At 40.1% G+C, this 21,590-nt stretch overlaps 1 protein-coding gene across 5 annotated transcripts in view; it reads right to left on the reverse strand.

The window, feature by feature from the left end:
• TENM4 (teneurin transmembrane protein 4) overlaps positions 1-21,590 on the reverse strand; it is a 741,938-nt gene that overhangs the window by 398,815 nt on the left and 321,533 nt on the right. The gene's annotated exons all lie outside the window — the stretch shown is intronic.

Genomic DNA, 21,590 nt, shown 5'->3' on the forward strand with positions numbered 1-21,590 from the left:
TTCTTCCTTTGTTAGAGAGAAATGGCTGAGATCTTCCAAAGATGCTTCTTGCTGTTTCCACTCTCACATCAGTAAACTATATCCTGTGAAATTGTGTGTGGCATCGAAGAGTCCAAATTTAATGATGCATGTGTCACAAACCTACCACACTACAAGCAAAGGTTCAACAAAAGTGTAGAGCAGCACTGGGGCTCCTCTTCGGCCTCTCATTAGCTAGTTAGTCTCAAGTCCCTTTTCTTAGTCCCTTTCCTTGTCTCAGGGAGACCATGTCCCATATAGACTGGAAAGGCAGAGAACACAGAAAGAGGGTGTGTGTAGTTTCACTGAAAGCCACATTTGTCAGACCCATCAGCTCTCCCAGGTTACCCACTTTGTCAGATATGCATCTATTTTACATTCACTCTGGTGCACAAGATCTTGAAGAATTGGAAAAAAAAATAATAGAAGGCTGAGTGATATGGTAGCATACTGTTAGGGACGTGGGATTCCATGTCTTTCTTTGGCAACTTCTTTCTGCATATATGGTCCAAAACTGCATTGACCTTTGAATCTTGCCAATTGCAAATTAATTTGAATCCAAGCTGTCTATTGAAAAGGTGCAAAGGTCACCTTTAAATAGCTGCTCTGCTACGTTGCCCTTTACTCCATGGTCCACATCCTTTGTCTTCTTCCAATTAATTCTGCTTCTTCAAGAATACTCCTTGCTGCTGATTGTGCTCTCGTACAGACTATTTCTCCTCCACATGCATTTTTCAAAGCCGCATCTCATTTTGTCATTTCCTGCCTAAGGTTTCTAGTCTCTCTATTTTTGCTGATTTATGCAGTGCCTCCCAATTTGGATCATTTGTGATTTTAATTAACATGTACTCTTTTCCTGTCTTCTGGCTAATGAATGAAGATATTTAAAGAAGACTGGACTCAGGAATGCTCCCTGATGTTCCCCCACTAGAAAACCCACGTGATTCAACACATTTTCATTTATTATCTCACTTCACTAATGGCCCTGTGGATGGTTTTTAATCAACATCACAGAGTCCTTATCTAAGCCAATCTGAATTAATTTTCTGAGTATCCTCTCTTGGTGATGCTCACTTCAAATAGAAGAAAACAAAAGCAGAAGAGGCCATCACTCACCAGAATGCTTTTCTGTGAGACCTGGAAATGAGGAGGTAGTGAGAATAAATTCTTCTCTTTCCTCTCTCAGGACTCTGGTAGTCTTAGGATCCCCTGTCACCATAATACCTATACCACTCCTGATTTTCAATATAAGTATTTTAAAACTGTTTGTCAAGGCAGGGAAGTGTTATTATTCCCACTTTGGAGAATAAACTGCAGCACAGAAAATATAAGGAAGTGGTCTGCTCTGCTCCTTTTGCAGTCATGGTTAGAAACTGAGGGTTTAAGGTTGCTCTTGCATTTACACCTGTCTTCTGAAAGTTACTGTGACATGCCTACATGTATATCTCTGGGATGACCCATCAAATGCAACATCAAAGTGATTTCATCTCTTAAACAAAAAAATAACCAACCAACCAAACCAAATCCAACCAAAACAATACAAACCCCTAAATGTCAGTACATCTGTATTTATATCATGACCTGAATGCCATTTTGAAAGAACAGGCCCAAATAATGTAAAGTGATTCAGAAAAGGTGAGACTCAGGTATTCAGAACAGATAACTGCCTAATCCAGACCACAGGATACAGAACAAGTCTTATAGCAGTACCTGTTGGATCTAGTCCTTAAAGTTATTTGGGCATCTCTTTCTCACTCAGCTGAGTTTTGAGATATTCTTGAAGTCCTGGACCAAAATGCTTTCCTTGATGCTATACAGGATGTTTATACTGGATTTGAATACAGATCCACAAAGTCTAAAATATGGTCCCCACCTAAGAACTTCTTTCTTTTCCTATCAAGAGTATAATTATGTCATGTGATGGACATTTCAGCTCCAGTCATAGCTCTGTGCTCCCTAAAAAGTAGGGTCCTACTGACTACATGCACAGTATCCTCCACAGTCACCTCCTGATAAACAATTTTAATATGGTAGTTACATTCCTCTTGGATGAAAATTAAAAACACCTTTCTGCTACAGCAAAAAGGCATGTATAGCATTGATTTATTTATGTGGGTAATTTATTTTCTGAAATATTAATTGATGTTTCTGAATGAGCTCTGAATTATTTTCAAAAGCTTGAAGTTTATGCATTTTTTAATAAAAGCCAGCAGGACTTTTTTTAAATGTTGCTATTATCCCCTCTTCCCACTCACCCTCTTTATAAATCAAAACCCGTGGGGAGAAAAACAGACCAACAAAACCCTTTCACCCCCATTAAAAAAAAAAAAAAAAAAGAAAGGAAAGGAAAGGAAAGGAAAGGAAAGGAAAGGAAAGGAAAGGAAAGGAAAGGAAAGGAAAGGAAAGGAAAGGAAAGGAAAGGAAAGGAAAGGAAAGGAAAGGAAAGGAAAGGAAAGGAAAGGAAAGGAAAGGAAAGGAAAGGAAAGGAAAGGAAAGGAAAGGAAAGGAAAGGAAAGGAAAGGAAAGGAAAGGAAAGGAAAGGAAAGGAAAGGAAAGGAAGAAAAAGAATGAAAAAGGACAGGGACCAAATATTTCCAGAGCATCAACAATCATAAAGAAACCAATCACAAGCTAAGAAATTATCTAAGGGAGCACAGAGGGAGGTAACAATATGAAGAGGACAATTTAGAAAATATTTGCAGAAGCAAAATTTATAAATACTCATTATATCTTTTAAACACATGTTGAAATTAATATGTGTTCTTGCTTCTTCCTTTCCCATTAATATATTTAGTGCAAGAAGATATGTAGGATAAAATATTGTCACCAATATTCTCTTTCTATTAGGAAATAATTACACAGTTTTTTCACTCCAAACTTTTAAACATGGCCCAGTTGGAAATGAATTGCCTTTGACATGCTAAAAATAAGCACGAGAAACTTAATCTAAGTCCATCAACAGTGCAATTCATACTATATGCCACTTCTGTAAGGTGTAATTAACAGTGCATTGCTATAATTTATTATTGGTTTAAAAAGCCTGAAAATCAGATCCTTACAGTAAAATGGGAAAATGGGAAGCTATATGCCAGGCATATTATTCTGGCTTATATTAATTCAGTTATTTTACCTTTGGTGCACATCCATCTATCCATACAATGTGAATGCTCCATTGAGAATGATGCTGGGTACTGAACTTTCAGCTCAATATGAAATACGAACTTTGAAGCATAGCTCCAATAATACTTCCATTTGCATTATTATGATTAACATTCCTCTGAATAGGAAGCATCCACTAATATTAATTGCAGAAATAGTGAGATTCCAATTGCCATAAATCACTGTGCAGTGTAAAGCAAGCTCTCAGAAAACAGCACAGAAAAACTCTTTTTTGGTTCTTTTTCTGAGTTCACTTCAACCTCATTTTAACCAGGCTTATTCATTTGTGTCCATTGACAAGACAGTAGTTATGGTTTTCTCTTGATTAGCACATTCTTTTAGGTAAGGTCCCAAACAGCTTTCACATGAAAGGTTGAATCCAACAGAGCATGTTTTTTCTCATTAAAGACTTAGCATTCACCCACAGGTAATTTATCACACAGATACTCCCTGTCTCATAGGAAGGAGAGTGGCCTTGAAGCCAATGTTCTTGGTCTGATCAGTTTTTTCCAGAACAGTTGAAATGAATGCCTTTTCAAAGATGGTGTTTGCTGAATTCATTTAGTAAGTGAAAATATGGGAAGGGAAAAGATACACAGTTTCTCTATTAAAGCACAAGGAGACATTTTGCCTTATTTGAAACAATATTATCACAAAATCTGTATGATCTTATTGAAATTTAATTAATATATTTATATATTTGTATCAAGTCAACATTTCCCCTTCACTGCCATTTCTTTCTTACACAGTTAGCAAAACTGTCAATATTCATTGATTCATCAAAGCAAGCAACCCTGACATTTGGTGCATCAGCTTTCATTTGTAACAGGCATACGATGCAATGATTTATTTTGATGTATTGCATTTTACCCTAAAGAGCATCCAAAAATAAAAATGCTTTCATTAGAAGTGTTGCGAAAACAAGGCATCTTCACACACAAGGAAAGAAAAATTTCTTGCCACCTGTGCTCTTTAGTCCAGACTTTTGATGGTTGGATTGCTTTGGAGTTTGCCTGCTTGGGGGTTTTCAGACACTCTATTTCCAAATGTATCATATATTAAAAAAGCAACTGGAGGGTCTAAGCAGTGTTCAGAGCTGCAAAGAGCAGAGATTTTCCTAGCTGGTGTCCTGCTTTGATTAACTCACAGTAGGTGAGGTGCCCCTGAATTACTGTGGTATCAACTGAGTTCCTGATGACAGAGCCCACCTTGCTCTTCCTGAGACAGCAATTAGTGCCAACCTCAAAGACACCAGAAATGGTCATAGATGGCCTGGCTACTTGTCTGCCAGTGGGAGGGTGAGGAAAGGTCATGGACATATCCTCACCTAGGACATTCATACTAACTTGCTTTTCTGGCCAAGAATACTTTATCTTTGCTCCTGATAGGAGAACCCACAAAGCAGTTATACATTTCCAGGTAGGAAACATGTTCCAACTGCAAATAATTCTTTTAGCAGACATTTACCATTAAGTACAGGTTTAAGTCTCACCAGGGACATCAGAGCTTCAACATGTGCTTGAAGTCAAGTGTTCCCTCAGAGGGCTGTGGCTGAATGGGGACAGTCTGATGAACTGGAGACACTAAGGAGCAGGAGTAAATACATATGCCTGCATATACTGGTCTCTGCTGCTTCTGATTGTGTCTGTGCTGCATATTTCTCTCCAGCTCCTTTTCCATTATCATCCTGTGCTGCAAGAGATGACGCTGACACAGCGACTAAGTGGAGCGAGGCAGGAAGCGGAGACAGGACAAGCAGAAATGAGCTGAAAATCATCCTCCCAAATGAAGCCCTGCTCACAGGACAACATCTCATTATTTTGTTCCCCCATGGAGAACAGAAAGGCATGGCTGATGTGTTTGGAGATCATAGGCATGTTCCAAAAGGCAGCAAATGAAAGCAGAAGAGAGTCTATTTGGGTTATGCAGAGCCAAAGGACACCCTTCTGTAAGATGGCATTTTGCTTTGCAGTGACTGAAGCCCAACCACCACCATAACCTTTTCATTCTCTACAACTCCCTGTAAGAAGGTTTTAGAAAGGTGTGGATTGGTCTCTTTTCCCAGGTAACAAGCAACAGGACAAGAGGAAATTGTGCCAGGGGAGGTTTAGATTGAATATCAGGGAAAATCCCTTCATTGAAAGAGTTGTCAGACACTAGAACAAGCTGCCCAGGGAATTGTGCAATTTTGAACTTCAACAGCCAGAATGGTGCCCCAGTGCAGTGGGTGTTTTTCACATCCTAGTCTGTTCCAGTTCTGTTGTAAGGGCCATTTCACTGTATTTTGTCTCTTATATTTTCTTTGTTTGGTTGTTATTTTTAAGGGTTTGGGTTTTTTTTTTTTTTTCCTTTAAGAAGGGTGAAGCTGTTTTTTAAGTAGCTTATAGAAGAGATTAAAAAAAGGTTGCACAGTGGAGGCTTTGGAGGCTTCTCAGAAATAAGATAATTTTCTTGGTGTGTAGTAATTTCAAGTGAAAAATTTGACTTCTAGGAAATGATAACACAAGTAAAGGATGTCGAATGCATCACAGAAGAATTACATTTTAATGTTCATCAATGAATTGCAGTGCTGTGCTCTTTGCATACCAAGCTCTTCTTTCTCACTTGAAGGAAGATCAGCAGATATGCTTTGTGTGAAAAATTAGCTTTCATGTTCTACTTTTAACTGTGCCATACCTAAGTCTCATTTTCTTGCATATGCTTTGGTCATCAGAGATGTATCCAGCTAACTTCAGACATCTGTATAATAGAAGTTAAAGAGCTATGGCCTAGTCTAAGTTACATGTCTAGTTTTAGTTGAATGAGTTACCAGTCAGTGAGTCTCACCCCAAGATATGTTTTCTCAGTGTAAATGAATAACTGCTCCACCAGTCATTAATTTTAATGCTACACTGACAAAGGCTGAGCAGCATTTCAGTAATGACACTGTTCAAAGTATTGCAATAGACCACAATAACAAATTTGGTAAATAACTTATTTTATCAAGCTAGGAGAACTCAAGGACAAAATATCCTCTTCTGGTCAACTGGAGCAAAGAAACAGGGCATTTCCATCAGCCTGCAAAGTTGCAACCTTGATTGAGCTGCTTCGATTGTGCAAATTTCACTCACTGAACTTAGATTTCAGGTGGACAAAGAAATTGTATCAAAAGGCAACAACTTTTCTCTCACAGAAAACTTGGTCCTCTATTTGCAGAGTTTAAAATTAACACACCATACTATGAGGCACTGGAACATGCTGTCCAGAGAAGTTGTGAATTCCTCCTCCTTGGAAATGTTCCAAGCCAAATTGGATGGGGCTCGGAGCAGCATGGTCTAGTGGAGCGTGTCCCTGCCATGGCAAGGAGGTTGGAACTAGACAATCTTTATGGTTCCTTCCAACCCAAAACATTATAGGATTCAATATCCATCTGATCAAGGCTTGCAAACATTTTAGAAAGCCATCATTCTTGCACATGCAAAACCTTTTTTTGGATTGTACTTCAAAATTTGCTTTGACATGCTCATAATCCATATAGCAAAATTCAAAGCATTAAAATATGACTTTTATGCAATAGCATAGCCAAAATAAATATTTTCCTGGTCTACTGTGGAAAAAAAGTCTTCTTTGGCTTCTGGATCATTTTTTCAGCTACTCCTTTATCTGTGGGAAAAATATTTTTTCTGTTGAGTTAATTTAATAAATAAAAATGTTTCTTCTGGCCTATTTGAAGTGCGTATTTAAAATGTCGTTGTAAAAGAAAGAGTTTTTGTATTGCCTAGAAAAGTATCATAGTATGTTGCCCAGTTCACAACAGATGTTTCTGTAATTGTTCCTTGATTCTGTAGCGGCTTCAGGTCTTTCAGCAGAGCCTTGACCAGCAATAAAATGTAATTTGACCATCAATACACTTTTCGTTAAAGCTGTTAAATGGAAGGAATAGTTTTCCCCTTTATCCATTGCTGATCTAATCCAAAACCCTTCCAAAGCTTTCAAAGGATGGGTAATTGCTGCCCCTATTTTTTTTTTGCCAGAGGGTAGGTAAGCTGACATTGATAAGTTTAGAGGAGCCCAACTATTGAGCTCGAGGATGCAAAACTTGATCCTAATAAAGGCTGGAAATTGTGGACTAAGCTATATGGACCCCACGTTTCTTGTAAACTATGAATACTGCTGCATCTCACCTTACAGATCCAATGTGGTAATTTTCTAAGTAATTTGTACATTTGAACTTTGACATCCTCTGGCTTGGAAATATTGAAGAAAAGTGGGAATTCCCTGCAAAGTTTTTATGCCACTTGCCACTTTCACTTTCACCTCAAAAAATCCACTGAAAAATCTGTCTTGGCAAATTTCTTAAGGGTAGAAAACAAAATACGCAACACCAATGATTAACAAGATGTACGAAGTAAAATCTCTCAGTATAACCATTGCATCAAATTAATGATACCTGAAATGGACATTAAATAATATTTGAACATATTTTTAAAAGCTGTTTTCTCAGAAATTTAAAAATTATATTGCTTCTAGAGTGGACCAACAGGTAGTGGGCCAGATAGCTGCATTAATAAGAACAATACAATGTGAAGAGAGGGCAAGTACACTGCTCCTGAATCTGAGTGCTTCTGTGTTGGGAGGATGTGCTCCTCGCCCTTGACTCCTCGCTTCCTGGTGCTGTAACACTGCTAGGGAGGGTGTTGAGAAAGGGAAACACTCCCGGTGGATCATGCCGGAACTTGTGATTCCTTCTCCTGTGCCTCTCCCTCCAGCTCAATGTGATCACACCCCAAGACTTGACAGGCCTAACGGGGTATGGGCAGTGGTCTACAGGTGTCTGACCAAGTGTGTTTCTGACCCTGAGAGATGTCACCACCTATGTCAGGCATCTTCTGGGCTGGTGGGTCTGACACGTCACTTAAGGAAGACCTGCACCTTTCCAAATCAGTAAAGAAAGGCCAGGTTGGATGTCCTGGGACATACCAAATGAATCAAACCTTTAATTCATCAGAGGATACATTCATAGCTGTATTCTACCTCTGCAGCCCACAACACATTATGTCTACCTTGTTGCTGTGTGCTTGGTAGACTGTCCTGCTGGCCCTCATGCTGAGGCAAATGTAGGCATGCTGTGATGCCCTCTCTGGAAACCATGGAAGAATTTACCTCTTGTATTTAGGCAGCATATTGACATTTGAATGGCTTTAACAGGAGTCCCTACTGCAAGGGAGCAATCAAGGTTAGAGCTATGAAAAGGCTTTCATTTGTGATGACAGGAGAAGTCTGTGGCCTCTGAATGCCCTTTGCTCCCTACTTTGCCTATTCTGAAAACCCAGGGTGAATAATTTAGATACTTCTGGAAAATCACAAGAATGAGGTGGTATTAAAAAAGGTCAAAGCATACACATTTAATTATGTGGCTGGACACACACACACAAACAAATGTATCTACATATATGTACATACACACATGCACATATATATGCACATAGTGAGATTTTCTGTTCTCCAAATAACTACAAATGGCACATGAGGGCTGAACAGCTGGAGCTAGATTGGTATATTGTACTGTACTGTAGTGACTCAGCACAGGAGCATTTAATTTCCCCCCAGAGCCATGATGTCTCTCCTTCTCAACTGGAAAGACTGGGGTGGCTGAGCCGCCTTTTTTTCTTACTGAGTACCTCTGATGATACCTTGTAAAGAATATGCTGTAGATAAGAATTGTAGCATTTTTCTTAATTTCCCTTAAAATAAATAAAAAATGGGCATTCAGAAGAACTCAAACCTCAGAATATTCACACCCAAATGCAAAAATCCCACTTAGTTCCTGTGCCATGAGAAAAGCCTCATCACTAACCCTCAATTTGGACCTTCTATTTAGCCCCTTAATTAAACAGGAGCACACATTTTTTCACGTGCTAGGACAGCAAGAAGGAACCTGTTTAATGAGATGCCATAACAGCCCCTCCACCTGACTTGTCACAAATATCTTTACAGCTGTGCTTGTACCAGGAAAAATTCACTGAATTCGGGAATAGTTCACTGAATTATTTTTTCTAATCAGCCTTGCTACTATCCCATCCCTGCCCAGCTAATAAATTGCATAAAAATAACATTTCTGCTTCTCTAGAAAATTTGTAATTCTCTAATGGCAAAAGCATCCCTTTCCAAGCTATCTCTCAGGACAATGACATTAAGTTTTGACTTCAGCTACTCTTCCACATTTAATTAGCAAGGAGAGTGTCAAGCTAATGTTATCATCTCAAGTAAATTGATGGGAACTTTCCCCACACAATAGAAGTTGAATAACAGCAGAGGATCCTCATGCATCCCTCTTGCTCAGCTCCCAGGACTATATTCCTCCTGCTGCTGTGTAGTGTATTTTACTTCTTATCAATAGATCTCCATCATTCTGAATGAGAATGACGATCCTTCAGACCTGGTTTTTAAAGCAAACCTATATCCATAAGAGCAATTAGTCCCCTGCTGTGAGTTTAGACACACCAGCTCCACTGCAGCTGCTGTCTGTTGCCAGCACTAAATTTTCCTCAGTAGTGGATCAACGTGTTTAAACACTTTGATCTTCTTTATCTCAGGCAGGAGATTTGAAAGACTTCTGGTTAAACAAGTTTTCTTTTGGGTGAAACTCCATCTCATCCACCCTTTCAGTGCTGACCCAAAACATTTGTGCTTTATTTACTGGAGAGGCATCGTCTTTTGAAATGGCTTCTCACATCCTCTCAGGAAGACTTTTTTTTCATTCCCCCCTAACGCTGAGCTTAAGTAACGGTACTTCAAACAGCAAATAAGAGGCACAAAGGGGACTCAGTCTTCTATGCAGCAATTCAAAACCATCTTAATCTCCATCACGCACTTTCTGATTTTCTTTTTAATCTCCCGCAGCACAGTGTGCACCAAACACAGCTGAGAAGTTGCTATTTAAGCTGCCTTATTACTGTTACGCTACAAAAGCTTAACTCCTGTTTGGAAGAGATGAGCACAAATGAACAAACACAAGGGAACAGGCATCTTCAATGTGGGTACAGCAGAGTAGTTGACAGGGGATAAGAAATAGTGTTGGGTTGAGGTTTATTCTGTTTTCTCACTTCACAAGCAGCCACAAGTGAACTATTAGTGATGTGAAACTGCTGAGCAGGGAAAAGCATGGGGTGACTGTTAGGCTTATTCCTCCAACCACTGCAGAATTCCTGATTTTCCTAGCCAAAATAACTCTTTCCCTCTTTGCATACCATAGGGTTGATACAGCTGTGAATAGGGAATCCAAATCAAATCTCATTCAAGAAATTACTTACCTGAGCTTTGGACTGTAGATTGATTTACCACCAAACTGACTAAGTTTATTCTCATATAAAATCTTACCTCCTGTGATAAAAACAAGAATTACACTGCTTGTAGAGCTGATGGAAAGAGGCAAAGAACAAACCTTACTGCAGCCTTTCAGAACTTCAAAGTGGCTTATAAGAAAGATGGGGACAGACTTGAGTAAGGCCTGCAATAATGGGACAACGGGTAATGGATCTAAATTAAAAATGGGTAGATTTAGAGTAGGTAGAAAGTTTTTTACAGTGAGGGTGGTGAGACACTGGCACAGGTTGCCCACATAGGTGGTGGATGCCTCATCCTTAGAAACATTCAAGGTGAGGACTGCAAGGCTCTGACGAATCTTGTATGGTGGAAGGTGTCTCTGCCCATGGCAGGGGGGTAGAATTAGATGACTGTTAAAGGTTCCTTCCAACACAAACCACTCTGTGATTCAGTGATTCCAGAAGGAGCCCAGAGAGTTTTACTGATATTAAAACTTTCTGAATGTTAGGATCATATTAAAAGGGCTGTGCTTTTATCAAAATACTTGCTCAGAAATGCAGAAAAAACATTTCCCTTCACCCCAGTATCTGGTGCTGGCAGTGACACAGAAATAACAGAATAATTAGAATAAACAGCATAATTAGAGACTTTGCTTTTTTTCATAAGGGCTTGCTCCCTAGGCATGATTTTAATACTACAGACAATCAGAAGAGTTGATAGAGAGACAGATAACTGAGTCAAAACTTAGGTGAATTTTGTTTCTGCTGCAGTTTGAGCGCTCCCACCCTGCACCAGCTGGTTTTATTACGCAGGTGGATGGAATGTGTTCTGCTCCATTTCCAAGGGAGCCACACAAGCCTAGCATAAATCAGTCAGCGAGTACCTTGAACCACACATATTAGGAATGTAAGCAAGAGGAATTCCAAAATGAAGCATGTTTAGACAAAGAGGCAATTATGGCATGGAGAGGAAAGGAGTGTAAAAATTTCATCTGGGATGGAGCACAGTAGCTCAAGGAGGTGGAAAGTCTGATTCTTTATTTATATAGCCTCATAAATGGGGTGGTTTTAATCCCCTGCATATGATATAGCAATATCTATTAGAAGTGAATATCACAGACTGATTCCCAAAGAGGATTTAGGAGACTGGTCTTACAATATCCACACAGTTCAATGAGCCAGACTCAGGTCTCATTTACAAAGAGTCTGCCCAGGTGCGCTTTTATGGACATTGGAGTTATGCAGAATGGAGGCAAATGATACATAAATGTCGTGGGTTTGCACTGCAGACAAAGGAGGGGTGAACAGAGCTGCTCGTGTCGCTGCATGCTGCAAGCTTGACCATAAAAATGCATTCCCAGTGGGTCAGCACCTGTTTAGATAAATGGTTTACTTGAAATACACAATGCAGGAGAGCTCGCTCATTTATCCATATGGCACTAACACGAATTGCCAGCTGTGGCCAGTCGTCCAATATGTTCTCTCTCCATCTATGACATATGAAACCATATGGTATCATCTATCCATTAGGAAGAGATCATTTTCAGACAGGAAGGTTTTCTGACACAATTATTAGCTGTGGCGTTCTTGACCAGGAACAGGCCGAAATAGACAGGAAACAAAAAGAGGCTTATGCTGTCTTAAAGAGTCATGTGAAGAATTTTCTGTTTTTAAATCATCTTTAAAGCTTCTCTTTTCTTTTTTTTTTTTTTTTAAAGTGCCTTTTATCTCTCAGCTTAATGTCATTCTGCTGCATGAGATGCCTTTCTCTTCAACCATTTCTGCAGCAAGTAATCATGGCACAAGAGGCTACTGGCTTCCTTGGAGCTTGGGCTTGATTGGGGCCCGCACGCCCGCACACAGGTACGTGACTTGCTGGAAACGGCCTCTTTTAGGAGTAACTGCTCTACCTCACCCTGTTCAGCAAATATGTGGTCCCAAAACTGCGACTCAAATGTACTTTGTTCCCAAGTGTCCTTGTCTACACAATGTAGACGTTGCTCTGAACTAATGCTAAACACCGTATATCAGCATAAAATCAAAGGAAAACAGTGTCAAAACAGAGTCACTGGCTGAATTCAATAATATCTTTATTGAGACAGAAAATCCTATTAAGGCAGTTCGCCTGCTCTGAATCTGGAATAACTCAATTACTCTTGATTTGCACCAATGCAAATGAGATGAGAATCTGCCCCCAGAACACTTGCTAGCTATGCTCATTGACATGATCAGAAGTACAGTGTTCCCTATAATCAGCCTTGGTTTACCTCTAATGGATATAAGCAGAGACAAGAGCCTCAGGCATTTCAGGCTGTGGAGTGAATAGCTGATCCCTGTCTGCTTGTAGAGTATGCAGATTATGTATGGAGAATCAGAGAAGCTTATTTTGGAAATTAAGCAGCCTCCAAATGAGTCTGAAATCCAGAAATATTGCTTAACAGCAGCACTTACAGATAGAGGATCTCTCCTGCCATATGCATTGTATCTCACCTAATCCAGCAGAAACCTTCTGAGTTAAATCAGCATGCAATGAAAATATGCTCTGACCTGTGGTACAGCCCAGACTATCCATGGAAGAGAAAGATAGCATAATTACTACTAACTTTAAAACTAAATTGGAAGTAAGAAGTCCTTTGATCTAGCACCCTGGTACTTGAAACAAGGTTCGAGCTCCTACATCCAGTGATTAGAGATAGACCAGTCCACAGACAGTTTGAAACTCAGTTGTGCCAAGTGCAGACTCAATAGATGATGCTAAACACAGGTAAAATTTTGTAAAATGATTGGTTACAGTCTTCTGCTTAACACACCAGGGGCCCATATCCAGTCCTTTTCTTCCCCCTCCTGTTTTATAGGAGTTGAGGAGATAGATCTTCTGAAAGGATTTGGATCTGGGTAACAAGTTTTGTGTTTTCCTGTTAACAGCGTCATATCATGCATTCTGAAAGAGAGAGATAGAGAGCTGCTTTTCATACCAACACAGGCCACAGTTAGGGAAGTAAATGGGAAGCTGGGATGAAGACTAAACATATATATCTTTGTAATCTATCTATCTGATGCTTATCAGAACACAGTAAGAAACACCAGCCAAGAACCTTTGCAAGCAGTCTAGAGGCTACTCACACCATAACAAGGCAATTTAATGTGCAGTAAGTGGAGATTTCAGGCAACTTTTTCCTGGCTAGATGCCCATATGCAGAAGGTGACCACAACAAACACAGTAAGTGAGAATTCATATAAAACACTTCAGAGTATTTTAGGCACCTATTTACAAGCAACACAATGCACATAAAATCAGGAACCTAAACCTTCTTCTAGTTAATGCAGAAATTTCCAGATAAGGTAACACTTAAAATTAGTATTTAACTAACAGATGGCACAGATAGCACAGTAATTGTCCATTTTGCTGACAAAACAAGGAGACAATGACTCAGTCTTGCCTAGAGACAGCACTAACTGGGAAGCAGGATACACCGATTTGTTTCCTGTCTATATGGAATGAGCTCCATACATTACTATTTCCAGGGACATTAGCCCACAGTTTTCCAGTCCCTTTCTGATACTCCAGTTCATATAATAAAGGATGCTGTTGACCATCTACTAGTCATAAGCACTTGTTCCAGCACTTTTCTCTTTTTCCCATTACCAGGGGCACTTTTGTGATGTATCTGATTCTTATGAGATGTTTCTGAATACCTGATTTTCTTTCCCAAGCTACGATAATATGGAGCAGTACTGGCATATTGGCATCTCAGAAGGTTTCTAGTATTCCAGCTTGAAGGTTGTGATCCCAGTTCTTTTTGCAATGACTTACTTATTTTTGTGACATCATGACATTGTTCTCCCACTGATGATTTGCCTTTCTTTGGTCCTTTAACTGTTTATACTTGACATGTCTTCATCGTGCATACCAGACATATTTTAAAACACCACATACAAGCATCTCACCAGAGGAGCAGTTTAGCTCACTGCCATGTCATGCCATGCCTTAGTAGCTCAACCCATTGTTTTCCCAGATTTAAATCCATACCAGCAATTTTCTCACTCATATTTGTCACTCACTGCCAGACACGAAGTCAACACATCACTTCAGCTCTGACATGTATATCTCTACTTTAGGTTAAAATTGAAATAAAAATGTTTCTTAAATCTACTAGTGTATTGGTTAGGACTGTGGAGATCATAATCAATCAGGAAGTGATAAAAGAAGATAATTCATATGCTTTGATGCATTTTTATGCACAGACAGGGTGATTAAAACATACAGATCAATACAAATATTCCACATAGCCATGAAAAGTTTATAAACTGGCATTTGCTGCTTTTATAACTATATTTGACAAAAATATCCTAAAAATTCAGCAACATTTAGAGGTTGTTGTCACAACCTAGTATATTTCCTGGGAATTTATAGGATTATTTGCTTTGTTCAGTCTTTTTCTGATTCTACACCCACTACAAATGAGCACTATGCCATTGGTGCCAACCTGAAAGAGTATTCTGAGAACATGGATAGTAACAGTATTTATCTCAAGCACAAAGCTTTGTGGATATATAAAGCATTAACAAAGCCTACATGCTGCACAGACCATGCTACCCAACTTGAGTAATAATGTCTTCTACAAAAAGGATACCTTCCCACTTATAGGACCAACAAGCTCCTGAGCTGCCCAACAGCTGACTTCAGAGCCATTGCACTAAAATCTGGAGAAAGTCATCAGAAGTTGTCTGCTTTAATATTTGACACACTTAGCCTTTAAAAAAATCTTCCAGGTACATTTATTCTCACAATTTTTTTAACATCTCTGGTCACAAGTCAAAGCCAACCTCCCAAATGTGGCAGAAACTATATCAAACTGTAACAGGACCTGAATTCCTTCTTATATCTGTTTTATTTAGTGTTTGGGAAGAAGATGCCCAAGACACACTACAAGGTGGATCAGTATGGAAGTGTTCTTTCAGGCTGCAAAAATAAAGATTCCAGCCAGCTACTTTTTGAGAAGCCCCAGAGCTGCAAACAACAAACAAGACCTTTAGACAGGTGGGGTCTAGCTAGAATTACCCCTGCTTTTCATTAACTTCAGTAGAGATGCATTGACACTGACATGGAATTAGTGTGAAGAGTAGTTTGTCTCTTACTGCAAAAGGCCAATGCCATCCAGATTCAGGGATGATACCTGCATCTTGTCCATTGCCATCATTCAACAGAATTATGACTCATCTATGCCTCCTACTCCTTTCCCCCTTGTCTACTGAGATGTGATGCCGTCTGGGACAGGGTCTCTCTCACACGCATTTAGCTGTGGGCTGATGTTGCCTGAAACTACAGCAGCATTCAACTGCTGTGGCGGTATTCAAATACAAATACTCAAAACAACAGCAAAATGTCTACACCTACATAACATCTTTTCTGTGTGGGAAAGGGAATAAGCTGCAAAAGTCAAAGTCAGGTCTGCTGTGATGCAGTACCATGGTTTGTAACAGTACAGTTATTTTAGTAGAATATTTATATTCTCAGAAGACATAGTTATACTGCTAAAAAATCCAGTCTGTGCTAGAGTAGAATCTCTCACAATGCTGCTGCAATCTTGGCTGGTACCTGTGGATTTTACTGCAATGAAAATAATGAATAATAAAAAGTAATAATTGAATGTGAACTGCATGCACTGGGCTGTCATGTGTGGGCAATACAAACGACTTGCAGAAATTCTTCCTGCTCCTCTGTATTCTGCTCTTGGTGACAAGCTCTTTGTCAACTTTTCCTTCACTGTTAGCAATGAAAATGTGCATGTGTGGCAGCCAGTAACTCAAGCTTCCCATGGGGACAGTTAATTCTCTGCTCCTTGGTCCTGTGCTTATTTCCCTCAGTCACTTTTCCCCTACGGATCCAGTAACAGAGCAGAAAACCGGAAAGAGAATGAGAGCAATAATTAACCACAAGGAATGAAGGAATGGGACTGCTGAGAAAGCGCAAGAAGCAATGGCATGTCAAACAGCAAAACATCACTGCCTAATGGTTTAAACAAGGAACATGAAAGCCTTGCTCTTTCCTTTCCAGTGACACAGGAGTCTCCCTATCCACAGAAATATCTCTCTGTTAAAGGATAACATTAAACAATCCAATCTTTAATAAGCCACTGGAAACCCAGAGGCACAAGACAGACCGCCTTTGTTTATCACAGACCTTATATGCTCAGAGGTCTTCAGATGAATGAGGTGCCAGACAGCAGTCTGGGGGGACTGGGGATATTAACTCAACACCCTCCATCAGCTTCACAAAACCATCCCTCCATGCACTCAGACCCCACCCTGGCTTTCCCACACTGGCTGAGGATAATGAGGAAATTATTCCAAAACTATAGAGTCTAAAATAAATTTGCTTCTATATGAAAGTCAGATTTTATGCCATATATTTATACTTTATGCCACATATTTACAGGATCCACATCCAGAGGAAAAAAAAAATCTTAGCATTTATGATTTCAAAGTAAAACTCCAAAGGAGTTACTCACTTGCCTAAGTAGGGGCTTCTAATTTTGAGATCTCCTGGGCTATCCCAGAGCTTGCCTATGTCATGTCTACCTTCTAGAACACCTTATGGCATCTCATAAAGCAGTGAATGCCTGTGTCAGGTACCTGAGCTCTTCAGTATATTCCAGGCTACAGTTTTACCCCAAGGCTAGTTCGTGATGAGATGGCAGAGTTTGCAGAAAGTTTTCTTTTCTTGCTTGGATCACACTGGCAATTAGTCCTTGGAGAACAAAACACTGCAGAGGAAGGATGAAAGCATGTGAACAGCACAGAGCTCATTTTGTCTCCAGCTGGCACGGGGAGCAGATAGAGCTTTTAAACAGCAAGTGTCAGAAGAAAAACTCTTAGGTCTGGATGTCAGGTCTTAAATTTTTTTCTTATTTGTAGGCTGAAAATTCAAAACTGTAACCTGTTAAATAGGGATTTGCCTAATGCCTCATATAAAGCTCACTGAGTTTTGCTCTAATGCCAGTTCTACACCTGTGTAACAGTGTTGGCTTCCACATTTGCAGCACTGGGGCACCAGCTCTACCTAATTTAATTGCAAGCATTAGATCAAGCTGCAGAGACATGCTTTCAAGAATTGGTATGTTTGAAGATCCATCCAAATCCCTGATCAAGACAAAGCAACCCCAAGCTACCTGTTTCATGTTTCTCTTTCAACAGCAAGCTAACACATATGGAAAAAAAAAATTGAGGCTTGTGCACTGTTCATAAAGGCTGGGCAGGCAAGTTTTGCCAAGAACTTTTTTCATATCCAGCTCCAAGTGCAGCCACCTGGGAGCCACTTGACTCCCAGGCTTGGTGGAAGTCATGCCAACTTCCCAAGCACATAATATGCTTGTTCTAAGAAAACAGAGCCAGTTTTTATCTTTATCTTTAAAAGTGAAGCAACCCAGAGCTCTGTCCCATTAGCTACACAGGACAGATAAGTTCAAAAGCACTTTGGCAGGGAACGTGTATCTGACACCCTTCCTATAAATGATGCCGCTCCAAATAGGTTCCTAAGCTAAACCACAGCCTATGATAGGACTTTGTTAAACAAAAGGGGATTTGTGAAGGTATGTGGCAAAAATCGGCTAGATGATAAGACAGATTATGCCTAGAAAACTCCTTTGAGCTTACAGTTCATCTATCTGGATAATCCCATGTATGAAGGTGGGACCGAAAAAGGTGGTGAAGCCTTATATAAACAGGTAAGCAAATCCCTGCACAAAGCATGAGCCCTCTCTGGAAGCTGTAATGGAGAATCAAATGCACGTGGGCTGGGTGCGAATTCCTCATTTGCACCAGGACAGCAGTGTATAACAGCCTCCTTTGCTCTGCCTCACTCCTCACACTTGCAGAATAAAGACTCAAAAAATCTTTAAAGATGCCAGCATGGTGTTTACATCTTGCTACAAGGAGCAGAGAGCAGCAAGATTTTTATCAAGAAAATCTTCTTCAGAGTAAAATAATCACATGAAGGGGGAGACAGAAAACAGGCTGACTGTAGTGTGATAGAAATAGATACTATGATTTTTCTTGAACTTACAGAGTTAATTTTTGAGAAATTGCAGAACTTCCAAGCCTTAAGAAAATCTCCAGTAGAGGATGAGCTTATACATGATCAGTTTGTCCAACTTTCTGTTTTCCCTTTCTTACAGACCCCTTTGATGATTTTCAAGGCAAAGAAAGCTGGGCATTTTTTAGAAGGGGGCATCATGGTGAGGGAAGGGTTACAACAACAGATGCCCCACATTTGAAGTGCTTCTCTAAGCCTCTGTATGCACACAAACAAGAGATGCTGCTGAGCCTCTCTTCACATTAAAAAAGATAAAATCAGGTCACTTAAGACAGAGAGAAGAAAGAATGAGACAAAAACAGAGCTCAGAAGTCACCACTAAGGGAACATCGTGTACATATAAGAGTAATGCAAAGGGAAAAGTAAAATTCCTGCAGACTCCAGCTCTTGCATGAATTCTCTCTGTTGCTATGAGAATGATTGGGGTCTTTTTCCAGCCTTTCTTTCCCCACCTACAAAACGGGGACAGCACTTACATAACCACTTTGCAAAGTGCATAGGAGGATTAGCTGGCTGTCATCTGTTATATGAGCAGACCTATGAAAGTGCGAAGGAGTATTTTTAATAAATACCTCATTACCTTGTTATATTTTTGACTTAAATTCTTCCCAGGAAGGTCAATTGCATGTTTTTTTCTGCCATCCTCCCAAAAATGTGCATACCCCTTAACTATCTCATCCCTGATGAGCCATCTTTACCTAAAATGACTTGCACACAACATGATGTGCTTCTCTTGGTCAGTCACGTATGCAAGTCACAGTGAGCCACACATTAAACAATAACAGATTGATTTGTTTTTTAATAATCTGACCTTGTTTGATCTGGACAGGCAATGGTGTTTTACATCCTGTCATGCTGCAAACATGACAGGCTATGGATCCTTGTTATGCTGCTGTGAATATTGAGTGATTCAAGTGAAGGATTCAGAATTCCACCACAGAAACAGAAATCAAAATAACTGTAAATAATGTGGGGTATTTAAATAACTTGGAACTGGCTGCAGCCTTACTCTTCAGGCTTTAACCTGCACAAGCCCATGAGATTTTGTGCTCTTTGCAGCTAAGGACTAGGGCAAATTTCCATCATACGCAAAGCCTATTTCATTTGTTCTAATCAAGTTGACCTGGATTCACTTGGCTTCCTCCAAGCAAAATTCACTGTACTGCTCAAGAAAAAGAAAAAACTAAAGCCCTCACAATATCTGCCAGATGTAGTGACCCTCAGCTAAAAAAAAATAAAATTCATCAGCATATTATTTTATTTCTTTAGCTGATTTGCTTTTGTCTCCTAAAAGCCTCTGGGACACAAAGCCAGCACTAACTTTCGTCCCCATCACAATGCTCAGTGATAACATTAGCTTGACCCACTTGAGTGTTGCAATGAGTTATGGTAATAAATGACTGAAGGCAAATTGACTCTCCTGATTCTCCACAATGCAAGTCTCAATGCATATGAGAAGACTTGTTTGTTTTTTATCATTTTGAAGGCTTACCACTTACCAAGGAGCTCTTTCTAGGGAGAGGGAAGATCCCATATGACCCATGTAAAGATAGCAATAGTAAATAGTAATTTAGACTCGGTTTTGTGCACATTACACAAAAGAATGACTATAATAGGGCTGGAATAATAGTGGAGGCTACTTGACACTGTTATTCTGTCTTTGGCAAACTTGCATTGCAGAAGGGCAGGTCTGATGGACATGACACTTGGGCTATGTTGCAGAAGTGCAAAATGACAGTCTCAGAAGGCAGCCAGGAAATGGAAAAGGATTCAGTCTAACGCTTCTCCTGTTTTTTTTCCGTGGAATTTTCCTAATGGTGGTCTAACTGCTCTCACAAGAAATTACAGCACAACTTCCGTTTCTATTTAGTCATGTCATCTCCATAGCAGAACAAACTGCAGCCCCTGGCAGACTTTGCTCATACTAGAACACAGCAGTTCTCTGCCCTCTTTGCTTTGTTAGGTCCTCATGTCACTACTCTAGATGACTGGAACCACTCCTACTGCTGAAGCAGCTTAAAGCCCTCTTCAAATTTCTGTTATTCCTGAGTGGAAGCCTCACTCACCTTCCTTCATCAGGGTATGACAAATGATATTCCTTCCTCTCTTGTGTATGAGACATACAAAAGCAGAAGTAACTGTTTGCTTCCATACCCTTGTGAACCATCTAATTCCAAGCGCCCTGCCATGGGCAGGGACACCTTCCACTAGACCAGGTTGCTCAGGGACCCATCCAACCTGCCCAGGGATGGGCAGCCACAACTTCTTTGGGCAACCTGTGCCAGTGCTTTGCCGCCCTCACAGGAAAGAGTTGCTTTTCAATATCTAATCTAGAAGTGCCATTACTCCTTGTCCTCTGTGTCCTTTTCAATAGTCCCACTCCAGCTCTCTTGTAGCCCTTTTAGGCACTAGAAGGTGCTCTAAGGTCTTCCTGGAGCCTTCCCTTCTCCAAGCTGAACAACCTCAGCTCTCTCAGCCTGTCTCCATAACAGAGTTGCTTCAGTCCTCTGAGCATTTTCAGAGCCTCCTCTGGACCTGGCCCAAGAGGTCCATCTCTGTCTTATCTTGAGGACCCCAGAACTCAATGCAGTACTTCAGGTGGGGAGCTTGGGCATTAACCAGAGCTAGTCGTGTCATCAAATCTGATTAGGCTTGGATGTAGATGGTTGCAAATATGATGCTTTGAGGAAATGAAGATGCAGTCAGATAGATCCATCTGTTCCTCCTGAAGTCTAGAGAGATATCTGTCTGATACAAGATGAAGAGAAAAATGGCACACAAGACAAGTGGCTTTGGATTAAAGATGCTTTCTCATTCAGTCATAAAACATTCTGACCATTTGCTTCAGTGATGGTCAGAGCTGGATGTGTCTTCCAGGGCTAAGGAAGGGATGGTCTCCATTCACTGCTTACTTGTAACTGGAGGGTTCACTTCATGCTGGCATTTTGTTAGGCAACATGAAGTGAAGGGAAGACCATCACATGGATTAAATTAATTAGCAATCCATTACTAGT

The sequence above is a fragment of the Molothrus aeneus genome, chromosome 2 (assembly GCF_037042795.1).
Source record: "Molothrus aeneus isolate 106 chromosome 2, BPBGC_Maene_1.0, whole genome shotgun sequence".
Classification (NCBI taxonomy): domain Eukaryota; kingdom Metazoa; phylum Chordata; class Aves; order Passeriformes; family Icteridae; genus Molothrus; species Molothrus aeneus.